Source organism: Talpa occidentalis, unplaced genomic scaffold, assembly GCF_014898055.3.
Source record: "Talpa occidentalis isolate TD23 unplaced genomic scaffold, MPIMG_talOcc4v2.1 talOcc4.4, whole genome shotgun sequence".
In the NCBI taxonomy this organism is placed as follows: Eukaryota; Metazoa; Chordata; class Mammalia; order Eulipotyphla; family Talpidae; genus Talpa; species Talpa occidentalis.
In genome coordinates, this window is record NW_023604295.1 from 77,806,134 (window position 1) to 77,830,115 (window position 23,982).

General features: G+C 37.3%; 1 protein-coding gene across 7 annotated transcripts in view; it reads left to right on the forward strand.

The window, feature by feature from the left end:
- MECOM (MDS1 and EVI1 complex locus) overlaps positions 1–23,982 on the forward strand; it is a 578,367-nt gene that overhangs the window by 318,716 nt on the left and 235,669 nt on the right. Inside the window, exon 1 of one of the 7 annotated variants that reach the window (XM_054700721.1) lies at positions 16,237–16,359. The exons of the other annotated variants lie outside the window; for them this stretch is intronic. The gene's annotated coding sequence lies outside the window, so the exon portion shown is untranslated. Of the gene's footprint in view, positions 1–16,236; positions 16,360–23,982 lie in introns of those variants that run through there. 7 annotated transcript variants of the gene reach the window in all.

The following is a 23,982-nucleotide window of genomic DNA, read 5'->3' on the forward strand; positions in this document are numbered from 1 at the left end:
AGGGCCAGGAGACTCACAGCAAACAAGCAGTTCTGATGTAGGGCGATCACTGCTGTGCCGTGTGGTGAAGAGGGGCTGTGGGAGCTAGCCTCAGTGACTGGGCATCTGGGGAAACTTGGCAGAAATGAAATTTCAGTTGGTACCTGAAGAATGAGTAGAAGTTGAAGGGAGGGGTGGTAGGAACTGGGGGTCCTCTTCATCAGAACAGCTTGTTCAGAGCCCCCAGATCCTGAGAAGAATAAACTAGGCACACTAAAGATGTTCAAGTCATTCAGTTGTGGCTACAAACCAACCCCTGTGCTAATATCACAACCAAAAGACTGATACCTTCTAAAGCTATGTATGCATTCTGTGAATATATAGCATCTGCAATTCTTTTGCATTTATAACAAAAGATTTTTGAAAACCTGTTTTCTTTTGGTAAATAGTATTCAAAATAGTCACAGAGGACAGATAGGCTGTCGTGCAGGGTTGGCTGCTGATTTCATCTTTATTTTCCTGTAATGACTGCATATAGATTAGAGTAAGCATTAGTCACCATGTGAAAAATGTGCTTGGATAAACAGTTACATCTTTTCACATTTCTTTGTGTGGAAAGCTGGTGTGAAGCAAGGGACAATGTCCTATTTTGACTGTTCTCATACAAGGATTTGGCTTCAGGAGCACTGATTGGGTACCTTCTGACTACAGTGTCTGTCTAGGGCTTATGTGTGTGGAGGGCAGAGGGTAGGTGACCACAACACTCCTGTCCATCAAGAATGTACACTCAAGGCTACACAGATATGACAGGACACCATTCTAGGTAGCAATACCTCCTGGGGAGTTGTATCAGAGCCATAACATTTTTTTTTTCCTGTTGGTAGTGAAGTTTAGCACTAGTAAGATGGAGGTTAATATTAACATCAGTAAATGTGTCCTTGAAACTAGCAAAAGGATGTATGTGTCTGTAATGGACAAATAAAAATAAATCTCCTCCAAGTTTATGGTTTTAAATCTTAGGTCTCATTCGAATGTTAATCACAGAGAGTCATAAGAGGCTCCAGTCGAGAAATGTCCTTCAATAGCATGGACATCAAAGTTATTTTTCTTACTGAATTTCTTTCTTGCAAAAAAAAAAAAAAATCCCACATTGTTAATTATATACAGAGCTTAAATTTTAACAGTGGTAGCATTCTTTATTGCCCTCTATTGCTACTTTTAGGCATATAATTCAATGTATAGACTGACTAAAATAATTTCTAAATTTAACAATGATTCTACACAGGTAGTTATTTCCCCATAGATGATAAATCTTGTCCAGGGAAGTAATCATATATGAAGGTCAAATCATTTCCATTTCTTTCATTTTGAAAATGAGACTTAACTATTTTGTTCTCTTCGGGACAACCATTCTAGTCATTTTTAGAGTACATTGCATTGAATTTCTCCAGGTAAAATTATCTAAACAAACTGCAATCATTTTTTATCAAATTGTACTGTTATTGTGCATCAAGCTATCAGTTCGTAGTTCAGAATAATGATGGTAACTCCTAAATATAATGTTATATTACTTTTTAGTCTTTTTTATTCAATCCATTTGTTCTAAAGGTTATGCTTAATCATTTCGAAGAGCATTGTCAAACTTTTAACAATAAATATTGGAGATAATTTAAATGAGCCAAAGTTCATTCTCATCCAGCAGTCATCTCTTTAAGTAAATCACCCACCCAGACATTTTCTTCTTCCCATGTAGCAGTAAATGGAAATGTTTAGAAGCCTATCACAAAACTTTTAAGGAAAAAATAGTGTTTTAATGGAGAATCCTTTTAGAGCATAAGGTAAATGGCCTGTGCAACTGATACACATTAAACATTATTTTATTTTAAACACTGATGAGTTATATTGAGTTTTCCTAGACTTAAATTTACTCTCAGTATAAAAGCAATATAATTTTTTAAATATTTTCACTGAATTCTATTAAGATAAAATACTTTCTAGGTCAGATGGTAGTCCTTTGTAGTGAGCTTTTAGTTGATGAGAGGAAAATGTATTTATTAATATTTCTCACTTTTTATAGAAAGCTCTCCTTCTATGACTTCATAGGTCCCCCTGAAAGCTCCCTAGATTGTACTCAGGAAATGTTATTACAAGACTTTCTGTCATATTTTTTGAAAAGATGGCTTCCTGTGACTTACATAGAACAGTATGTGTTTTCCGTGGAATTTTAACATCTCCATGAAAAGGGTAAAGAGGTCAGCTGGGTTACAATTACTATTTCATATAAAATGATCATTAGAAACAGTAATGCCAAAGATGAATTTAGGAAAGCCATTTTGAAATCTAACAAAGCCAAATGCTAAAAAACTAGTAAATTCCCTAAAACTTACTTTGGAGAAGCCTGCCAGTACTCTAATTATCTAAAAATTATTAACTAATAAATAATATATAAGGATAGCAAAATTAATTTTTTGTTATAAATGATTGAAGCCATATCAAATTATAATTTAACAAAAAGATGTATTTTTTAAATCAATTCATTACTTATGCACATATAACCTATAATATAATTATGGATCAAATGCTAGTATGAATGATCAATAAACTCTTTTATTTAATTTCACTCCTTTGGATTAAAGCATGTAGAAAAAGTAATGAAAATATATCATAACACATCATAACAAAAATTAAGGTACTTCAAAAGTTTCCAGTTATATTTACTGTGGAATTCTGAAGTCATCTTCTTTCACTGCAAGAATTCCAATTATACATTAACTGCTTATATTGCAGGTTGTACTTACAGCATATGCAAATGTCTCCTCTGCTTTTACTGTGTAAGCATTTTCCATTTTATAAGATTTCTTTCCCAAGCTGTATACCCGTGCTGAGTTCACCTCAGTCTTGGGCCTGCTGAAGGAACATGAAGGCCAAATAAGAGGGGGCAAAATTGTATGCTGTTTCAGCATACAATGGAAGATTATCATGAGGTGTCTCCCACGGAATACAGGAAATGCCATCTTTCATATTTCAAAGTGAAGTTAGTCTGCATTATCCCAAATGCTCAATTCTTGAAACATAGTTGCAAGTTTCTTACCGCACAATTTCTTTGGACTTGATTTCTCTCTTTTTTTCATATGACTTGTCTGATATTTGTGGGTAGTTCTGTCTCATGGCCTGACTTAGCTTTCTTGTTAATCCAGTACTTGGAAAAATTCAGAGTCCCTGGTGAAGAATAGAATGATTATCACCTAGGCAGAGGAAGACAGACTTCTGAAAAAAAAAAAAGACTATTTTGTACTAACCAGTGGGGGTCATTCCTTTCTTATTTGCGACAGGACAGGAACCTGCTTAGAATTGCAGTGCTGTTTTTCGCTTTTTGAACTCCCAGTTACCTCTGATGAGGGAGTACAGATGGGCGTGGGGAAGTGTAAAAGGCTTTGGTTAGTTAAGTAATTAAATTCCAAGGATGGGTCCTCATGATGTGTCACTGGCTTTAGCTGCTTATTCGACATTAATTGGCTCATATTGTCCAAGATTCCACCTTTAAAGGGTCACTGCTTTCAAGAGTATACTTTCAATTATTTTCTTATCATTTCCTTCCATTTCCACCCTCCAGATTTATTCAACAGTTTTCGAAGATTATAGGTAAGTTGGAGGTGTTTTTCTTCCCAGTGAACTTATACAGGATCAAGGTCCTCATTGGCCCAAACTTTCTCTCTTGCAATAAGTGACTTATCCCTCTCATCAGCTAGAGTTCTCCATCTGTGTTTCCTGGCTACATACTGGAATTACCTGAGGAGTTTAAAGAACGTCTGATTCCCAAGACTCACTCTGATCCGTCAAATCAGAATCTTTGGGGAATGAAGTTTAGGCCCACACTTCTTAAAACTTCCCAGGTGATTCCAACACTGAGGACCAATTTTATATACAAAATGACCTAATAATTTCAGTGGTTCTTACACATTTATTTTGTTTAATTTAAGACCAATTAATTCATTAGGAATTCTAAATTATATCGCTTCTTATGTATAATTTCCCTATATGCAGCAGAATAAATTCCAGAGCAATGATAATTGTTATTTCAAGGAGAATGGTCCAAATGAGTAACTAAAAATAGTAAAGCAAATTAACTGGATAAATTAGGATTAAGGAAATCCAGTATACTTATTATTTATAGATTTAATCTTATGAGAATGCAGAAAAGAGCCAGAAAAAATTTTGCACATTCCTTTGCAGGAAGCTTTTTTTAAAGGAAATCCTCTTAAAAAAAGAAAAACAGAAAGTTTGAGTCCCAAGAGATGTCTCAAGAAGAGTAAGTGAAATTGCTACTGTCTGGGTTTGCTTTTAGGCTTTAAAAAACAACAAAAGGAAGCAAGGAAGGAAGAAGAGATAGAGGGAAGGAAGGAGGGAAAGAAAAGACAAGCGGTGAAAAGAAAAACAGTGGTATTAATCGTTATGCTGAACTTTTTCGCAAGGAGGCCAAGTAAAAATAGTTTTTGCTTATTTGCTTGTTTTACTTTGATTTTGTTTTTACCTTACCTGCTACAGTTATTTCTAGAAAATATTATCGTAATACCAAAAATGACAAAAGAGTTAAAATTTTATATATCTTTGTTGTATGGAAAATAAAATTCCTTAAACTTTTATTGAGTCACTGATTTTTCTTTGCTTGGATTAGTGAGGGTGGTGCTAGAGCTATCTGTTTTGGAGAACTGCCCTTTAAGATTAGAAGAGGTCCCAAAATTTCATCATTTCATTTGCTTATAAGAAAGGAATGAGAAGATAGAATTGGGGTTAAGGACAGAGAATTTCAATTTGATGTGTATGTTTTATGCATTTCAATAATTATGAAAAGCAAGTTACTGGAGTGGTTTTATAAAAAGTGAAATTCTGTAGCCACATACTCCAGCGTTATACCCCTGCTCCAGGCACTAGTTTTCTGAACTTGGGCATATAACATAATGGCTGTATTACTCATTAGCTTCAGTTATACAACAGTGTCATCCATTATACCAATAGCCGAGAATCATGAGGATTAAATAAACCAATATGTGTAAAAATTAAAAAAAAAATGAAAGCAATCTAGTTCAGCTAAGCAACTGATCAAATGAAAATTCTGCTTTCACTCTAATGCTTATTGCGGGGAATTACTATGTCCCTCTTCTGTTCTTTACCCTTTACTTTGTTTAATTCCTAAAATATCAGGACTGCTTTTCTCGTTGGCTTGGCATATCCCAGCTGTTTGCAGCTTTGACAGTGCAATCCATGTGGTTGATGGATTACCTCTTTGTGTCTCTTGTCCCTCCATCCCCTCCCCATCCTGCCCAACTTTCTCTATGCTTTCTTTTTTTCTGCTTCAAACAAGTCTGATGAACAGTTGACGCTGACTTGGGCTTCATACACATGTATACTTAGTGAGCAGGCCCTTATGTTCTTCTGAATATTTTTGGTGGCGAGGCACAATGAAAGAGAATGTTGGTCAGTTAAATTTCATAAAATAGAATGCTATGCTTTTGTTAGTGCTTCGTGTTTTTCCAGAATACTTTTTCTTTTGTAAAATTTTTCCTTCTTAAGGATAAGCCTTTATATTCTTCCCTAGTTGTTTAAATTTTAAATTCATTTCTTGTTAAATTTATCTCCTGCGATGGCATGTACCTGTCGCCATAATATTTGCTTAATTTGCTTTGCTAGTGAAATAAACTCATTACAGGTATTGAATCTGAAATTTTAGACATAAATCGTAAATGCAGTATAGGCAACAAATAAATTCATTAATTAGCCAGGTTTACTTTGTGTGTCATCTCACAAATGCATTAGTATCTATTTAAATCTTTTTAGCATTTTTGAAAGGTTAGATGTGAATGAAAATTCACAGCAAGTGTCCTATAGGGTACAGCTATATCTATATGAAATGTATATCTGTGTATGTAGCCAATTGGATTGTATTTTGCCCTGAGATTACGTAAACCATGCACATACCAGGACAATCTTATACTTGTTATATCCCTTCCTCTTGCATGCTCATTAATCACTGAGTACTAATAACACATTTTTTTGTCATGGTACAACAAAAAATCTGGCTCTGACTCTTGTTCTGGCTCATTTACATTGGCCTGCCTGTCAGTTCAAAGCTTCAGGGAATTAATATTGTGAGATTAAAAAGTGAAGTCCCTTAAACATCCCATCTTATAAATTTGTGGTTAGCTTTTGGGGGAAGGAAAAAAATGAAGTCTTCAAAAGGGAAGGGGCATAAACCTTTCTTGACCAAGTTTTCCCTTTTTCTTATTTCCTTGTTCCCCAAATAATAGAAGCCCCAGGCTCTCCACCTCAATGTCCTACGTCTGAGATCCTAGTCCAAGGTTATTTTCTCAGCAATTGTCCCATGGGATGTGCGGCTAAGCTGAGATGAGCGGCCTGATTATTTTGGATGCCATTTCCCTTTCGTTCACCTTTGATTTGCACTTTTTACCCATAGGAAGAAAAGAATCGGCAGAAACACCCCAATAATCCTTTTTTTTTTTAATAAATGAGAAACATTTTCCACAGCCATCTGGTTTCTATGTAAATGTACACAGGGACTCTGGAGCCATCCAAATCCCAGTGTGCATCACACTTCCTCACGGAGTCTTTTTTGGTGAATCAGAAGAAGAATCAAAAGCCTCTTTGAGGATTACAGAAAAGGAATTCCACATGTGTTAGTGTGTGCATGTAGAGGCAATTTATTTTAGAGAAAAGCTTCACTAAAATCAAATGAATATAATCTAAACATGCTTTTAAAAGATTAAAATAAAAAAAAAGATGAATCTGGCAAGTCCTTTGAATTTTTATAGTAGGGTCAATTTATGTCACCCATCCTATGTATTTTGAAATCAATCTTAAAGACAGATCTAAGATAAATAATGTTTGTAAGGTTTCTATCATCCTCCAGTGTGTTACGACACTTGTAAAACTATAAGAAACACTTGCAGTGAACTATTCCTGCCTTTTATTATCATTTACTATAAATTGTTTTTGTAGATATATTCTATCTTCAAGTTTTTATTACATAAATCCCTTTATTACCTTTTCATGGGATGGTACTCAATACTTTTATAGCTGTGTATACTTTATGAGTATTTTCATATAATATTTGATTCCATATTCAAAGCCACTCTGTTAGATATGTTTCATGGCTGTTCCCAATTTCTACATGAAAAAATCAAGGATCAGAGAGTTCTGAACCCAAGCATCCTTGATGGTAATGTGGGGCCCTGAAGTCACAAGTGTATTTATAGATGATTTTTTTTTTTGGGGGGGGCATAGAAGAACTACTGGTAGGCCAGAGGTATTGGTGGTGAGCAGATTCACCAGAGACAGAGTGGGGAGCAGAACAGGTAGATTTACTAAAATACACTGCTGAGGAGAGCAGAGGGTAAGACAGGAGAGGTCTGCTGCGCCATGTGGGTCATCTCCCTGGCTGGGGATCGAACTCAGGCCATAGAGGTGATAGTGCTGAGACTTAAACCATAGGCCACCAGGAGGGCCCACAGGTGTGTTTATGGATGGCCTTCCCTCTTCATTGGCTGTGTGACCAACAGCAATTTGACCTTTGTAAGCCTCATATTTCTCATTTGCAAAATGGATTCATATTTTCATCTTGGTGGTAGTGGTCTAAGTATTAAATGTAATATATACTTAGGATATTTGTATAATACCTCGAGCATAATAAACATGAAAAATGATAAGAAAGTTGGGGTAGTAATTATTGTCATTAATAGCAGTACTATTAGAACTGATAGTACTGATAATTTTTGTGATGATATCATGACCAATATCTTTCTTTAAAATTTATCTACAATTTGGCTGTAATTATATGGGGGAATTGAATGCCATGACTTCCATCTATGGCCGTATTCCTTACAAATGTAGGCATAAGTTCTGAGAGTTAATATAAATTTAAGGTACTGCATATAAGTAAAAGGACAAAATGAAAACTTCATTATCCAAGTTCAGTAAAGTGTTTTTTTTTTTTTTTTTTTTACAATGTAGGATATAACTTAAATGGAAATGCCACTTATTCTGGTAATATAAATCATTTTTTCCCTATGTATTATATTTATTTTGAAAAATCAAAATCAAGAAGAAAAGTTATCTATTTCCCTGAGACTTTGTAGAAATAAGAAAGAAAGTTTGCTCTTCCTCAGTCATTTTAGATATTAGTATGTATTTTCATGGATTCCAATGTTGGAAGAGTCTTAAATATATTAAGATTGTCATCTGTTCTTCTCAGTCTTTTAGATACTGAATTTAGTCTTTTAGATACTGAACTATGAATATATATCCTATTTTTTTTTTCCTAGAAGTTCTGTGGGGAAAGTGCTTACCTTCTTTTCTTTAATGTAGTCACAAGCTTGTGTTAGGTGTTATCATGTTGCTTTCAAATAACAGCATAGTGAGCTCTAAGCAAAGTCTTTAACTGCAATGTCTTTCACCCTTGTTTGTTCAGTTACTTCCTAATAATCCTTAAAAATTACATTTCCCGGGCCTCCCCGGTGGTGCAGCGGTTGAGCGCTGGGTTGTGAAGCTGCCCGCAGCCTTGGCAGCGCTGGTTCGATCCCCGGCTGCTCCCCGGCCACCAGAGGAGGGTCCCACATGGCGCGCAGAACTCTCCTGCCGCCCGCTGCTCCCCTCAGCAGTGTACTTCGGTCCTTCTGCCTGCTCTGCTCCCTGCTCTGGCTCTGGTGAATTCTCTCACCCTCCTACGCTTCTGACTGTACCCAGTGATTGTATAAATAAATAAATAAATCTTAAAAAAAAAAAAGATAAAGCAGAAAGTAATTAAATGGAAATAAAATTTAAAAAAAATTACATTTCCCCCTTCCCTGAATCCCTGAAATAGATGTAGACATTTATTTTTCTGACATATATGTAACTTTGCAAATATGTCCTATACTGGCCCTTGTTATGCATATAGTAGTTTTTTGCTTGCTCAATACCCCTCCAATTGATTATTGAGGGTAGACACATTTTCCTACTCAGATTTCAGTGTGCATTGTCTTGAATATAGAAGATAATAGAATGCTTATAGCATGAGTGAGTAGTAGCACTTTAACAGTTTCCCCTGAATCCAGAATTTTGCAGAATTCTAATTCAAAATTTCCTCTTTGAAATACTCCAGTAGAACTCTTTATAGTCATCCACTTATTTACAAAAATAAATATATTTGGGCAGAGTAGACCACAAAAATTCAACCTCACCATGGACTAGAACTGACCTGGCAGGCCAAATATAACTGGGAAGAGATAGGTGGCTTAACTCAATAGAATTTCAATACCCTTCCAGAATTAAGGTATCCTCTTTATAGCATTAGGAGGATACATACATGTTTCACTCCTGGCCATAGTCAAATAGGGGCTTGCCTACACTCCCCACATGGCTATGAAGATAAAGATGTTCCAGGTGTTTTGAGCTCTCACCCTTAGTGATAAGAGGTTTATCTTTTCCCCACCATATATAATATGAAGTCTGCAGGGTGGATAGAATATATTGATGCATAAATGCTATCATGTTTTAATGTATTGAAGTCTATGATTATATATTTTGGAATACAGTTTTTTTTTTTATTTGTCTTGTTTTGCTTTAGTAAACTTGGAGACTAGAATCATCTGAGGTAAAACTAATGACTATAGTATCTTAAAATTTTCTTAATTGTAATTTTATATAGTGCCTTGAACTATACATTGCTAATTGAACATATAATGAAATACAACATGTGATGATACTACAGAACACTAATAAACCTCTTAATAGGCATATTTGCCTACATTCATAGTCATTATGGCTGCTCTGTGGTGGTTGGTGGTCCTGCGCTGGACAGTACCATCAATTATCAAAGTCCTTTCAGTCTTTTTTTTTTTTTTTAAAGATTTATTTATTTATCACACAAGAAGTGGGGTGTAAGCCAGAGGTGTGGGTGGTAAGAAGATTCACCAGACAGTCGGGGGCAGAACAGGCAGATCTACTGAAATACACTGTTGAGGGGAGCAGTGGGTGAGACAGGAGAGGTCTGCTGCTCCATGTGGGTTAGCTTGTGGCCAGCCAAAGATTAAACTTATGTTGCAGTGTCTGGCGATAGCTTGATAATGCTGTCTTTAACCCCTGCACCACCAGGGAGGCCGGCCCTTCTTTCAGTCTTAAAGCCTGATCATCCCCTATTGGTGAATTTTATCTTCCAAGTATTCTTAGGGTTACAAAATTGCCATTAGAGCTCCACCTGTCACATCTCTGTCAGAGGTAGGTAATAGAAGTAGGACCAGACAAAAGTGAACATTACCTTTTTTTGGGAAGTCCCACACGACCATTGCTGCTTACATTTCGTTAAAAATATTCCATTTATTTATTTAAAATATTTACTTACTTATGCATAAAATATTTTACTTACTTATGTATAAGTAAGTAAAATATTTACTTACTTATACAAGAACTGGGGTACAGGGCCTCCCTGGTGGCACAGGCGGTTGAGCTCCACAATGCGAAGCTATCTGCAGCCTCTGCAGCATGGGTTCCATTCCCGGCCGGCCAGGGAGAAACCCACATGGCACAGCAGACCTCTTCTGTCTCACCCGCAGCTCTCCTCAGCAGTGTATTTCGTCAGTCTGCCTGTTCTATTCCCTGCTCTGTCTCTGGTGAATCCTCTCACCCTCCCGCACATCTGACTTTTACCCTGGTTCTTGTATAATTAAATAAAATCTTAAAAAAAAGTTAAAAAGAAGAAGAACCAGGGTATAGGCCAGAGGTGTTGGGTAGAGGATTCGCCAGAGACAGAGTGGGGAACAGAACAGGCAGAATGACTGAAATACACTGCTGAGGGGAGCAGCAGGCGAGTCAGGAGAGGTCTGCTGTGCCATGTGGGTAGCTTCCTGGCCAGGGATTGAACTCGTGCTGCTGTGGTGCATCTTAACCTCTTGCACCACCAGGGAGGCCCTCATTAAAGAGATTTTAATTTTACATGGCTATCCCAATCTCAACAATATCATTTTGTTGTTGTAGTTATTGTGTGCCTTGTTGCACTCTTTAGGGTAACAGGGGAACAAAAGGATATTAGCTAGGAAATTAGTAGTCTATGTGACAAGACCTCAAGGAACATTAAAATGAGTTCACCAGTAGAACTATGCATTCCCTTATGTGTTTAATTCTAGCCTTCCTTTTAAGATGACTAGAACATTGTAAGGGACAATTTCCCTAGCCTTCTTTCTAAGAAACTGTAATGAATACACAGGATAAATAGGCATAAAGGAAAATGAGCAGTGGAGGGATTTCCTTTGAATCTTGAAGTTCCGTAGGATAGATCTCTCAGTGAATAATAAGTGTATAAACAAGTCTATCAATTTGACTGTAAATTGCATGAAGGCGAGGGTTAAGTCTTTATCAGTCTTTCTTCTTTATCAGTCTTCAGACTCTAACAAAGAACTTTTCACTTGACATACCAACTGTCCTTAGTGCTATGTCAAGATGAGGGCAAGTGTGTGGGCCTTGGTCTAAAGTGGGTCTGAAATTACTCGTTTAAGCCATTCTTCTCATGTCAATTTTCTGAAGGGCAGCATTCATCATTTGAAACCAGATCTATATCTAAAGTCCACTGAAACTTCTATCAAAGGTGGAAAATAAGAAACCACAGAAATGTTTTGTTTTCTATCAATAGAATTGAATTCATGAACTACATTTAATAATTGGCATATCACACATAAACAATATGGATTCTGACTAGACTTGAAGCTTTAAAGATTCTGGCCACACTGAGCACACCTTGTGGCCAGACAACAATCTGAGACATCTCTTTTTACCGCAGACCCCATGAAGTCAGCATCAATCATCTCCTTAACCTGCCTGGCCCCTTAGGACATCTGTTATTTGGCCCTTGCTCTAGGCCCCAGATACTACATATTTGTGTAGGCAGATGCTTTGTTCACTAGTTATGGTTTAACTTGTACTTGTAGTTTTATTCTTATCAGGTCTGGACCTGTTGACTTCGTATAACAGACTAAAATAGCTTACAGAGTAGAAGTATCAGAGGGCGATTCTCATCTTGTTCTGATTCAGCAACTGTATGTAACATGGCATAATTCCTGGGCTGGCTGGCTGAATTCAAGTTTTGTTAGATTCATTAGAAGCTAACATTGTCACAAAATCAGTTCTGAGAAGGTGAATCTCCAATTTGCCAAAAAAAAAAAAGTTTTAGGTTTCTCAAACCAAAAAATAAATTTCTATTTTTTTAAAAGAATCCATATGTCTGTTCATCAATGTTTTCATTTTGATGTTTTCATATTGATGTGAAATAACATCCCTCACATGGAATATGTAGATTCACCATAAGGGGATTCTAGGTTGACAAATCTTGGGATGTAGATAAGAAACTAACAATGTCTACCAGCATCTTCAGTTCAGTGTCTCAAAAAGTAAGTGGCCTTGTCTTAAAGACAGACATGTCGAGATAAGTGGTCTTAACTGCAGTATTTTATATTTACAAGGTTAAATAATTTATTCAACGGAAATTTTTTTTAAACTCTACCTGTGGGTGGAGAATAAGATACTGATTCTATTTTCTGCTCTATTGAACTTAGGTCTCTCAGTCCTAGCATTTCATCTGGCAAGTGAGTACTTTCTTAACACTGCTACATCTGCTTTTTCTACTGCATTGAATTCATGTTGCATTTAGCACTCTAATAATTTTCATTCCAACACATTCTACTTTCTGAAACATTGGTTAAATGCCTATCAAATTGAAGTATATTTTAACAAACTAATAGTTTCCTTTTCTGTAATAAAATGTTTTAAAACACTTATATGGTGCTGAATAATTTAGTTCAGTTATATGATGACAAGACTAAACAAACTTTCTCTAGATTTCTGTGTTTTCATTTTGTTACTTTGCTTTGAGCAAGCAAATAGAGATGAGCTATGAAATTTTAGGACTTTGCCTTGAAACACGATCTAGTTGACTTATAAAATTTGAGATGTTGACAAAATGTGCAGTTAATAATCAAATAAATGCAGTTACTTCATTTTATGTCAACAGAGAAGGTGAAAAGTGCAACTTAACTGGCTTGGTAAGCTTGGAAGGAGGGGCTGGGAACATGCAAGAGACAACAAAGAGATAGTTGGTAAGATTTAGTGGCTTGTTTCAGCAGGGGTGGTGAGAAGGCAGTGTGACAAAGTTCAGTCGGGTCAAACAAAGTGCAGAAACTTCCTTATAGACACTGAAAGGAAGGTCGTGGCATAGACATGAAATGTTCAAATGTTGTAGTCCACAGACAGCTCATATGATAGTTGATGTGCTGTTTCTGTCTAATCGTGCTTTTGTTTTTGATACAGAAAGTAGAGAAATCACCTTATCGCTCATGTACCAGGATGATATAATTAAAATAGGACATGTTTTTGAAGCGAGGTATTTAAGGACTTCAAAGAAGTTGTAGAGTGTTATGAGATCAGCATATGTCTACTTCTCTAAGACAGTTATGAGGACACATTTATTTAGTAAAGACAACCTTTTGAAAGAAGGGCTGTCTCAAAAATGATGAAGTGTGTATTTAATGTCTATTGCATTCTATACATTGTCTAAGATACACAGCTTTCTCCCTGACCAAAAATGTAGGTAAATGTTTCATGCATTATCTTTTTCCTCCTATGAAAAGCTATCCAATTGGCAGAAAGATGCACAATTTTCATTCTGCTCGAAATCAAGCCATATCAGCACATTGTCATAAATGCCAACAGCAAAATGTTTTTTCCTTTACAAGGTAGAGCATTTGTTTCAGATGAGCTGACGTCTATCATTTTGCAGATGTGGCTGTTTGGTCCGCGTTTATTTCCTATAGTTAACCTTGGAAATGGCTTGCTTTAACCATAATGGATGTGCCAAAAGATTTATTTTTGTCATCTAAGAGTTGAGTCTTAGGCTATTGGGACCATAAAAACTGCTTATGGAAAGTAGACTTGGCAAAGCTTTGCTTTCAAATAATCTTCCAGAAGCTCATCTAATTTTGCTAATTAGCAGGAGATAAAATATACCCAGATTGTCCTTTACAGTGACGTGAACCCTCTGCCCCTCCTTGATGATAATAACATTAAATACATGTGTTCTCGCATTGAATATTAATTAGCAGGAATTGAAAGAGAGGATTTTGTTATACACCAGTAACTCTTTTCATGAAATTAATGTTTAATTTCATATTAGTACTTTAATGCCCCTTTTGATCTGGTAAAAATAACAAAGGTAACATGATTTCAATTTGCTGATCCACAAAAGAAGTTTGAATAAACTATGATTATTGAAGCCTGATTTTAATAAATAATTCAAGAATGAAAGAACCATCATTTCTATGGGAAGCAAAAAGAGACCATTCAACTAGTAGTGACCTTGTCACTGAAAATTAAGCTCTTTTTCCAAATCTAAAAATCAAAGCTTAAAAGGCCACTCTCTCCATAATATTTCATTAACTTTTTGAAATGAAATACCTATTGATTAGATTTTCTTTCAGATAATAAATTCTACATGTCTGTTCTGTCACTTCAATTACAGTATTTACTTGTACACAAGGAAAATGTTTTTACATCTGAAATTAATATACTTTCTCAAAACAATGTACTGTAAAGGTTCAGGTGGTAATTTTCTTTCTTTCTCTAAATAGAATATTGCCCCATATTTGTCTTCTAATGTTTTGACTATGCTATTTTTGGCCAAGAGGGCTCTTTCCCCTGCCCCTCTAAAATCCTCAAGAAAATATTATTCATTCTTCAAAGCCCATTTTAAGTGTTACCTCCACTCTGGAATGTCCTCAAGTTCTCTTTCCAAAGTCATTAACGGCCCTCTCAGTTTATGGCTCATCTTCACATTTTCACCTCAGTTGTCGAGTCCAGTGAGAGGCCCGTGCAATTGTTAAGCTGAATTTAGTATTGCATATTTTAGAAGCTGTAGTATTTGTTTTGTCCTTCTGGTGCCTATTTCTGCTTTATAGATTCCAATGGGACTTCAGGGATCTTTATGCTTTTAATTGTTTACACGAAGCATCTCATCACCCCCCAGACTCAATCATAAGCCACATTCAAAGTAGTTATTTCACTCCCTTTTCTAAAAGGAGCAGACTTTGCTGGCCAATGCCTAGAAAGGAAATACAGGCCACTCAAATGTGAGGAGATTGTATAGGTTAGTTGATACAGTGTGTTAAGGTCCTTGAAGGATCAAAAACCAAGTTAGTATTGAACTCAATTTTTCATCTGCTCCAACAATGTCTGAGTTCAGATTCAAGATTTGTTGGGGTTAGAATGCTATTAAATAGAATGTCTTGGCGGTTTTCATGCTATTTCACATATATTTATCCTAAACTCTGCTACTGTGCTGATTTACCCTTTAATGGGGGATGAATTGAATTATTCAATGTACTTTGAATAGTGATGGTGAGGAGTAGATTGATTTTTCTTTTTTTTGGTTATAATAGTACTGTTACAGGGCAAGGAGAGGTGCACCCCAGCCCCCCACCCTCAAAACCTACCTGCTCTAAATGGGTTCTGCCATCCGCCGCCTGGGGACCACCCTGTTACAGTACATCTACTGTTATATATGGCTCTTAGTATTTCCAAATCTCTTATGGAGACCAGAGTGTCTAAACATTCATTCAGATTTTGGCTACCAGAACCATGACCCACTGATCCAAAGACACCCCACTCAGACTGCAGTGATTTCTGGAAAGGCAGCCCAAGGTTTTTTTCTATAGGTAAAACAAACTGAAGCTTCCATCATGCTCAGGCTTGAGTGGCCTGCTGCCCCACTCTCACTCTGAGGTGCTTCTGTTCACTTCCTGCCCAAAAGGCCAGGGAAGACATTTTACTATTTCTAGGGAATTTTGCAAAATGATGCTAGCGAACGCTACACTCTGGTATTGGTCCTTCTGGGTTTAGTACTCTGGAAAATATAAAGTGTGTGCAGCATGAGGAGCTGTTACTGTGGGAGCTGCAGTCTGCAAGAAAACTTCAACTTCTATCAGAGTAGTTAGTAGTTTAAATTTACTAGGTTAAGAGAGTTGGCAGAGGAGGGAGGGGAAGCAGTGGGGAAGAGGCTGTGGAAATACCCTCAGTGAAAAGTCCCCAAGGTTGAATCTTCCAGTTGTCAGAACAAGTTCTTCCTGGCAAACTGCTTTAATGGCACGAATCACAGTCCATGGTCATTGCCCTCCTCCTGCATCGGTAACAGAAAAGTTTCAGTTCTGAGTTTCTATCACACTCAGGAAGAAGAGGCAGCTGGCAGTGGAGGACTTTGCATCAGGGAAGAAGAGTAAGGCAATCTACCTGAGTCCCTTTTCTTCTACTCAGTTTGCTGTGATTTTGGCTTTTTGCCTAAGCTCTCACAAGGTCAGTTTTCTCATTTGTCAAATGATAATTAAATCTACCTCCTACCCAGAGGGTTTCTTAAATGAAGTTTTGAGAGATCTCTATAAAAATACTTCCAGAGCTGTACATTTTTTGACAAAACAAATATTAAATGTATTTAGCAGAGCATGTGTTTAAAATTCTCTAGCCAGATGATCTTTTTTTTCTGGAAGAGAAATGTGTCTTTCTCATGCCTTGCCTATCTCTGTGCTTCTGGCTACTTCTGGGGTGAGTTGCCACGGGTTGCCTTAGTTGTCATCCAGAACGTGCGTGGTTTCCTCGTCTGTATGTTGGGATCCATTACAGCCACCTCCCAGGATTGTTGTGAGGATGAAACAAAACAATTTCTGTAAGCACAGAGCACTGTGGGAGTTCCTTGCACATTAGTTTCCGCACTCCGTCCCTCACCACCCCCAGGCCCTACTCGAGTGAAATAAAATCCTTCTTGTATAACTCAGGAAGCCCCAGGAACACATTCCTGCAAGCCATGGAGGAAAGAAATACTTCCCTGTGTCTTGTTGGAGAGAGCAGGGCTTAGACTAGGCTGATGTCATAACTGTGTTCCTGGCTGCCTTTAGGTCAAAAGAAATTTCAGTGTGCTGAAATATAGCCAAGAAGCCCTTTTCCTATGCATGGGAAAGAAGACATTTTTTGTCCATCCTCCAAGTCCTCCTTGCACAGATTACTGTCAGAACCAAGCACTTTATTTATAAAAATGCCAACATACTCTGATTATTTGGCGAATAACCATGCTGCTGTCAGTGCAGAAATAGCACACAGAGTATAAAAACAATCTCCATTTTTATCATGCCTGTCACAGCTGGGAGTCCGGGGAACAAGGATGCATTGTTTAAAGGACGGGCTGCAGAGACAACACGCAGGTCCTTCAGGGGCCTTCTGGGCAGAGGAATGGTGGTTATAGTTGGTAAACAATTGCATGTTCTTTCCCTGAAAGACATCTTTCTTGCCTCAAGTTAATTTCTGTGTTCAATATTGAAATCTGGACATACTGTTGCTTTTAGATAAGCTTTCCATGGTCTGTCTGTCTGGCTCTCCTTTAATTCACAGGCCCTCTGAATGTCCATGCGCTTCCCTGATACAGAAAGATAGATCCATTTATTGGGCAACAAAAATCAACACTGTCTTCACTGGTGAATTTCCAATGATTTATATGTAAATGGAACTCCTGAATAAAGTCTCTAGAAGGTAAAAACATAACTTGTTGGAGGAAGAGGAGAAAGAAGTTGTGTCTTGGTTTCTGAATGCCTCAAGCCAGCTATCTATGAGATCAAGATGGATCCTAGAGATAGTACTTTTTCTCTTTTGGTTGTAAATGCATGTGTGTGAATGCATTTGAGGTTTCAGGATATTATATTTTTGCTGGAGAACCACTTTTTTTTTTCCTGAAATATCCTCCATCATTGAGCCTCTTGGTGAATGAATCTGGGATCATCTCCTTTAGTAGCCATTTATTAGCTTTTGCTGCTTTTAAGAATTCATTTTCTAGGATGGTGAAACATTCTTCCAGAAAGAATTAGATATATGATACTTCACTTAATAGAGAGAGAACTTAATTAAGTTGTCTTGTTGATTCCACTCTGGTCAGTTGTGGCTAAGTTTTAGTCAAGCTTAGTGACTTTTTTATGGAAGAAGCTCCTTATACCTAAGGTTGTTGATAGATTAGTGAAGTGAACTGTCAGGGGAACAGAGGATTGGGGAAATAAAGCAGCATACAAAAGACAACACCCTAGATCCTCCTTGTGACTGTGTAAGATAAGACTAGGTTTTAGCCTTTGTACCTTATCTCCACTTCTGTCAGGTGTGTCTTCTTGCCTCTACTGGCAAGTTTCATCACTTCTCAACAAGAGTGGAGAAGAAAAATATTCGGGTCAGATAACACAGCAGGGTTAGAAATACAATGGGCATCACCTAAGAGGAAGCACACAATAGAGCCAGTAATCCTTCTGCAGATTCAAAGTGTCAAATCACACTGCCATGAAGTCAGGTGTCTTCTCATAGCTTAGAAATTATTGTCTAGAGGTGGAGTTCCACATGTTGAGAGACCTGTAGTATTCTGTAAAGTCACGTATGCATGGAGAAGCTCTCTGGTCCCCAATAACCCCAACTCTGGAAAATTCCTTGGCTCTTTGTTTTCCTCAAAAAGAAATCTAGCTTCATGGGTTTGGTATGCAGCTAAGATTGCAACCAGGAGGGGTATATTTCTTCTTTCTTTCCAGTTATATCTCCTCTACTATCTCCTCCTCTGACCCTACTTCTCAGGTTTTGGTAACACCCAACTCCACACTGCACCTTGCCTCAAGTGGTAACTGAGTCTTCCCTCGCCATCCTCCCCAAACTTCCTTCCACCGAATCAATTTACACTGAACCTGTTAAACCAGATTTAAACTCTTCTTTTGTGTTCTAACAATATTCTTTCTACTGCATTTACTCTGTCAAGGTTTGTTTTTAATACAGCATTTTATGATTTTTTTCCAATAAATTTTACTTCTTGACATTTGCAAGTATATGCAAATGTCAGTAACACCTGCAGGTTTCTCATTGAATTTCTTATCAGGTTGTTTATAGAATTAATAAAAATATGTAAATATATATTTATAATCTATCTTCTTTCTCTCTGTATATTTATTTCATATATGATTATATACATATAATCTATGTAAGTTCTCTCTCGCTCTCTTTTTTTAAAGTTTTATTTATTTTTATACAAGAGCTGGGGTATAGGCCAGATGCATGGGAGGGTGAGAGGATTCACCAGAGACAGAGCAGGGAGCAGAACAGACAGACAACCGAAATACACTGCTGAGGGGAGCAGCGGGTGCGACAGGAGAGGTCTGCCATGCCATGTGGAAATCTCCCTGGCTAGCTGGGAATCGTGACTGGATCTAGCCCCTGCAGAGGCTGCAGACAGCTTCACAGTGCTGTGCTCAACCCGCTGTGTCACTGGGGAGGCCCCATAAGTTCTCTCTTGCTCTATATTCTATATACGTAATTTCTGATTTCATTTTGCTCATCAAATTACCTGTCAGGTTGCTTATACTATTAGTAATATATATACATACTTAATATATGTGTATTTAAATATCTTTCTAATGTATTTAAATTTTTTTCTTAGTTTCATAAACAACCCGACAAGTAATTTGGTGAAATATCTGTGGCTCAGAGGGGCTAGATACTTTCCCAGACCATGGTCCATGCTGGTGAGGATCTGTCACTGGGTGGTCACTTCCCAGCTGCTCTGCTTCCTGTTGGCCAGCACAGCCATGCTGAGGTAGGAGGGCAGTTGCTCCATGCACTTCACAGATGTTTGCTGAGGCCTCATACCTGACTCATTGGAGACGGGGGATGTACAGTCATCCATGAGTTCTAATACTCTGTATTTCTAACTTATCTATTCATAATCTAGCACAGAATCTGGCAAGTTGTATATACTCACTAAAAGGCAGCTAATTCCCTATCAGTCAGAATCTCAACCCATTTCAGACAATGTCTTGTGATGGCAAAGCAATAACAGAACTGAAAGAAAATAACTTCTTTCGATGTTCAAAATTTCAAAACAAACAAAAGAAACATGTAGCAAGTAAAAGTACACTGAATTGTAATATTAAACGACAATATTGACTGTGCTTTTTAAATAACTTGCCTGCTAAAGAAATTCGAGGACTTTTTCTCAAAAGCAAATGTCATAGGTTCTCCTGGCAGAAAATCCTCTGCCCTTCCTCCCCTCTCTTCTACCACAGTAACCAGCAACTGTAAGATCTCTGAGAACACGGTGCAACCACCTTTTGATTTGAGTCCAGCACATTAAAAAAAAAAAAATTTCTCTTAATCCTACTAACTATGTCTCTAGTCAGATCCAGCTTTCTCTTCAGAGATCTTGCTCCATCAATTTTTCTTTCCCTGTGTATATCTTTAACATCTTCCTAAATGCTTAGAGTCACCAGACTCTCAGTTGACCTGGAATAGTTCCAATTTACTCCTATTGTACCAACATGCTATTTTTAATGTATCTACTTTCACTCTTAAAAATGTCTGGTTTGAGTAATAAATTATATAGTCCTTCCTATTTATATCTGACCTTGGCCTCCAGACATGCAAATACTCTAAGTCTCCCATCCTAAAGATACCCAGCAGACACACGCATTCCCAAACCCATGCCCAAGCCCACATTTCCCTGTCTTTCCCTTCATAGCCACATATCCAGATTCATTTTCTCCATTTCCCAATCTTCACTATCCCTCTCAACATTTGTTCTTGTCTCCACCACCCTCCTGAAGCTGCTCTGGTAAAGGTCACATCGTGAACTCATACTTGCTAAATCCGTCAGACATGTAAAGGATACTGGTGAGGTGATTTACAAGCTCCCTCTCCTGTCCTAATAAAATGTTATACTTTAGAGCCACCCACCTTGCTAACCAAAACAGTTAATTTGTTGCGGTTCTATCACTCATGCATTATCTCTTTTATTTTTATTTTTTTAAGATTTATTTATTTATGCATACAAGAATTTGGGTACAGGCCAGAGGTGCAGGGGGTGAGAGAATACACCAGACCAGAGTGGAGAAAAGAATAGGCAGACTGACTAAAATACACCACTGAGGGGAGCAGCAGATGAGACAGGAGAGGTCTGCTGCGCCATGTGGGTAGCTCCCTGGCTGGTCAGAGATTGAACTCATGCTTGCAGAGGCTGTGGACAGCTTCACAGTGCAGTGTTTAACCCCTTGTGCCACCAGGGAGGCTCCCACATTATCTCTTTTAATCCACACCACACTCCAGGTAGATGTTATTTCACCTGCCTTACACATAGGGTAGATACTGACTACATATTTTCTCAGAGCTAATAAATGATGCATCTGAAATTCTCATTTCCAAAATCGATCCTGTGATTCTTCCATTACACTATTCTATCTCTTTTTCTTCCCAACCAAATGTTAACGTCTGTTTTCATATGACCAATTCATTGTAGGTGCTAAACACTGATAAGATAGTATTTTAATAATAGCAGATTATGAAAATTATGCTCACCAATGATGGGGATTGTCCTGTGTAGCACATATAGCAGTGGTGACAGTTACGGATATTTAAACCAGGGATAAGGGAAGTGGATGTTGCTATGTAAGCAGTGAGTTTCTGGATTTCAGTAAAATAAACCAGGATTTTGTTTCTTGAAGTAATTATACTCTGGAGAGAGGAAAGTAGGATGGAGACAATTATGAATGACCTTGCATTTCGGAGCTGTTGAGAACTTCTGGATCAGTGGCTAATGTTTTCATAGCCTTTTCAAGTGAAACCTTTCAGTGAAATCTCAAGCCACAGACCACCAATTGACAAAAGAAATTCTTTCTCCAGGATATTAACCTTAATTTAAGTGTCATACAGTGATTGTTATACTAACAAGAAAAAAAGTTCAACAACAACATTTTCTAAAGCTGTTAACCTTTCTGAAAACTTTCAGCTTTGAAATTTTTGTATTCACTTTTTTCAAGGTACTATCTTTTGATTATTATCTTTCAGTGACTTGTTCAACTTTAATGCAAGAACTGGCAGGGAGATTTTGTAGAACAAGTGAAACTTCTCTAACAGCTTCAATCATTAACATTGTTGCTATTCAAATCCTCATCCTTTGACCTTGTTTGCCATAGTAAGTTAAGAGAACTGTTTAATAAATCCTTTCTAAGTTCCTGGCACTGGGGAAAAAGTTAACTCCATTTCTGTATCTCTAGGATCATGCTCTTTAGAATTTAATTCATTAAATATTGTGATTGCCAATTTCATGACTGTTATAAGATAGATATAATGAAGAGTAATGGAGAGGGATTTTTTTTTTTTTGACTACTGGAACATAATAATGAAGAATTAATTAAAATCATGTTTTTAAGTGGAAAATGTTGGACATAGATGACGGTACATAAAACCTTTTGTCCGTGTGACATTTGTGTCTTATGCCTCATTTAACAGAGCCCCCGACATAAAATCATCAGACTTTTTTGATGTGTCATTCACCAATGCATTTCACTCATGGAATGAAAAGATTTTTAGTTCACTGGGGCATCATAAGAAACTTACAAATTTTTTATAATAAGACTGTTTAGTAGCTGGGTGGGTTTGGCAAGCAGTTTGTCGTACATAGTGTCTTCTTGTTTAGGGCCATCACCTTTTTGCAGCATGTAAGGGAGTTAGTTCATCTGCGTGGTTTTTGAGCTATCTATTTACTTAGCAGCTTCATTCTCTGAGTAGTTGCTGAAAGAACAGAAGTTTGTAAATTATACAACACTACACAGTGGATACCATCCATGGCTTTTAGCCCAGACCCTGTCAAATAGTTTTCTATTTCCTGGTCAGACCTTAAAAATTACTGTAAATTACAGAAGCATTAGCATTTCTCAATTTGAGTGTATTGCTTCTTAATTAGTTCCCAAAACTCTAATTAAAAAAAAAAAACAGAAGCTATTGTTGAATATGTTGGAAAAATAATTATTGACCAAAGAATAAATGACTTCGTCTTAAATATTTGGAATTGTGTTTGACTCTGTTAGGCAATTTACGATGTTATCGGGCTATATCTAATAATGACATATATTTATAGCAGAAATCAAAAATCAATTTCAGTGTCCATTATCATCTATTGTTTATGGCTACCTGGAGCATCATGCTGTAAAGGATTCATGCTTTGTTCTGGCCCAGTGAGGAGGTGATGAGAACAGATAATAATGATTGCTATGGATGTCAGAGGGACTCTCTGGTATGTGTGACCATGAATTTGTTATTCTTAATATGTATACCCCCCCCAAGAAAATTTTGTCCAAAGATTTAACATGCAAAGGCACACCAATCTCTTAGCTTTTTGATGTTTCCTTTTGGTCATCAGTAAAATGATTACATCCTTTTCTTCCCTATTCTGTCTCAGAAGGAAGCAGAACATCTCTAGAAAGAGTTCTGTCTGTGTACTTCAGTTCCCAACTTGTGAACACAACTGTGTTTTTAAAAGCATAAACAGATATCTCTAAATGAAGTGTCATAGAAGCCAAACATGACAGTGTGAGTCTTGGAGGAGTGTTTGGGTTCCATCTGCTTCACATTCGGGTCCTTCGGGTCAGAGGCACAGGGCAGATCCTGGTGACTCCTTATGTCTCCCTTCTCAGTTTTCCTCTGGACTTGGCTGGGGAAAGATGGGAGATGTGGTAAAGTATTGTCAGTTGGCTCAGAATTCACACTGGTCTGCAGATCCTGATTGCAAAAGCAGCATGGGCAAAGAAGAGATGAGCCACGTGGGAAGAGCATGGGTGGGTCTGGATTTGAGACTCAGCAAGTCCACTCATGGTGTGTTTTGGTAAGTTGCTCAGTGGCACAACTTCCCTTTTGTAAAGTGGGGATAATAGTTGCGGGAAGTTGAAGGCATGATAATTTGGAGGGCTCTATATAGCACTGTTTAGACATAGTAAATGTTCCATAAATAATGTGTATTATTATGACGAATAAATATTCATCAATATTTGGGGCAATTTGGGTAACTGTAAATATTCCAGAATTCTCCAGTTTCCTCTTAGAATTTCTGAACTCCTCTAGGTACTTTGTAAGGAAGTTTTT